The 2,797-nt window shown below is 36.3% G+C and overlaps 1 pseudogene; it reads right to left on the bottom strand.

Moving 5' to 3' along the window:
• Nucleotides 1–223: 223 nt before the first annotated feature.
• On the bottom strand, nucleotides 224–1,131 carry LOC148121800 (vomeronasal type-1 receptor 90-like; annotated as a pseudogene).
• Nucleotides 1,132–2,797: the final 1,666 nt, after the last annotated feature.

Here is a 2,797-nt window from a genome sequence, read left to right as displayed (position 1 = left end):
TTGTTATTTGCACTATTAAACAAGTTTTAAAAATCTGTACTTTGGAAAAAAATAATTACAGCTGAACCAAAATGATGCCTTACAACCATCTGTATGCCCAGGTCAAGGGGGAACAATAGCCTCTGCTGACCTCTGTAGGTATCAGAAATTCACACATACATACATGATGACGCAATACTCATAAAAAAATAAAAAATTATTAAATTGGAGAAAATTACATTTTCTAAAAAATTTGGTGAGATTTTATCCTCAAGCATTTCAGTATACTGATTATTCTATTATCAGAACTGATTTGTACCAAAGGAGTAATTGTGGGATAGACATTCATCACAAACTTCTGAACGCTAAGGATGATTGGGTCGTACATCCATAACAAGACTGCGGAGGATGAGATGATGAAGTTCACCCAGTACATGACCACAAAGCAAACCACCAGCAGCAAGATGGTCTGGGTGGCCCTTTTCTCAGGTGATGCTCTCAGGTGACTGAGGCTGTGAAGATGCTTGCATTGCTTCTGGTGTCGGAACAAGATGATCACCATGTACACACCTGTGATCAACATAACTCCTACAAAAAATAGATCTCTGGAGGTTGTCACTGTTAAAATCAGTGCCCAGATGATGAAGTTCATGGGGAAGAGTGAGCAGAATTTCGTAACCTTCATCTGGTTGGTCTCACTCACGTTGGTAAAAGCACCAGAATAGAGAAGCTGGTGGCTAATGAATGACAAGTTGAAAGACCAAATAAATAAAAAAGCAAAAATCATGTACTTTTTAAGTTTATATTTAAATTTTGCCAAAAAAGTGTTACTGGGACTGATGGTGACAGCCTGGAACATACTCAGGAGGCAGGTGATGCAGATGGAGAGGCCTCTCATCATTCTGCTTATGTAAAAAGTTGCCTTACATTTGAAGTCATTCTCAACATTTAGTGACTCAACTGTCTCAAAGCCAAATATCCCCTCCAAGTGATGATCAGCACTATGTGGATGAAGGCCAATTGACAGGAAATCATGTCCGTGGGCTTAAGTCTGTGACCTAGGATTATGAAAATGTAGAAACAAAGGAGAAATATATTGGCCAGGACTCCAAGTCCAGTTTGGAAATTAAGGACAATCCTTAATGATGACATATGTGGAAATTGTATTAATCTTACATCATATTAAAAGCATAATTCATATACCTGAAAAATAATAGAGTATACATCAGACCAGTGATTCACTGGCCACTGTGTCTACGTCATCATTCAATTGTTCCTACTTATTCTCAATTAACCCATCTCTTTAACTTTTGATGTTCCTGTCTGGACATCATTGTCCACATTTCTATGTACTTCACCATGTATCTACATGTATGTAGCATTCTAGAGATGATAAAGGCCTTCACAGTCACATCTTATTCAGAATGCACAGTTGTGGGCCTGCTATTCTCATGCCTGAGAAATGCAACCTACTGATTTACATTGCTTCGTTTTAGAGCTAACAACTAAAGAAGTAGTGATGAACACAGAATATTAGTCACATTTTTACAACTTAGTAAAACTTACATTGATGTGGAAAATATCCAACAAAGAAATCCAAAAGCGTGAGGTGAGTTAGTCTCATGTTGCATAATTTTACTATGCTTTATTTTGCAACTATCTTACGTTTTCAATCATAAATCTAATTGAATAATAGTGATAATTCATGATAATATCATTTTTATCATTAAAATGTCTGTTTTTGTTCATATTTTCCTTTTTTATGTTTCTTTTTCTGTGAAATTTTACATCTCCTAGATCCAGAAATAGACACAGACACAGTTGGAGGCCATTATTTCACTTTCCTTAACTTATTAATTGCATAGCCATTAATTATGACTAGAAATGATCATAAATATCTACCAGTTTAATTCCCATCCATCAGCTTTTGGAACACTCCACTTCAGAATTAAAGAACTAACTCCCAGCTATCAAGACAAACATTGATATTTCTTTTATTGAGGGATGTGAATAAATTGTTAATTTTAGGATTTTTTATGGATTTTCTCTTTTTGCCTTATGACTTATTCAGCCATCCATATTGTTATTTCACCTACCTCCTTCATCTGTATTTATCTCCCTACACTTTACTTAAGAACTCCCCATTTCATTATCCCCATCAGCTCAACTGTAATCTGCTAGTCCCCATACCTTCCTCCCATCATCTGCCTTATTTACCTCTGTCCTTCTCCTCCCTAAGGATGTTCCCTTTTCTGTTACCCTCCTGATATCATTTGTACCCTGCTATGTTCATCTCTAATGCTCCCCACACCACTCCAATCCTGTCCATGGCCTCAGTTTGTTCTGTTATGTGTTGTTTTGATAGGCTACACACTCACATCTGCAGATGTGGAGCTAGGAGCTTCCAACAAGAGAAAATATACCACACTAATATAAATACTGTTTTCAGCATATTTGACAAACGTGAGCTTGTCAAAGGTGACCATATAGTGATCCTGGTATGGAATTTCTATTTTCTTTTTTAAGACATTCTTTCCCATGCAGTGGAAATGAAGGAGCCCAATATTATACATCATCAATGCACAGACACTTTTTAAATTTCAATCAACCGTCTTACCTTTTGTGTTTATGTTAGTTAATGGCCCGTGTACCAATATTATATTTTGTCAAATTACAATAACTCAGTACTTTCAAACAGCTTTGTGATAAAGAAATAGAAAGCTACTACACTTGCTCAGACTCTTGTGAGAAAATGAGTGCCCAGTTATATTGTCCAGTTCACACATATAGATGAATGCAGGCATGTGTGTGTAGAAAT

Source organism: Myodes glareolus, chromosome 6 (assembly GCF_982192425.1).
Source record: "Myodes glareolus chromosome 6, mMyoGla1.1, whole genome shotgun sequence".
NCBI lineage: Eukaryota > Metazoa > Chordata > Mammalia > Rodentia > Cricetidae > Myodes > Myodes glareolus.
The sequence above is the reverse complement of the archived record's forward strand: the minus strand, read 5'-3'. Positions and strand labels throughout refer to the sequence as shown.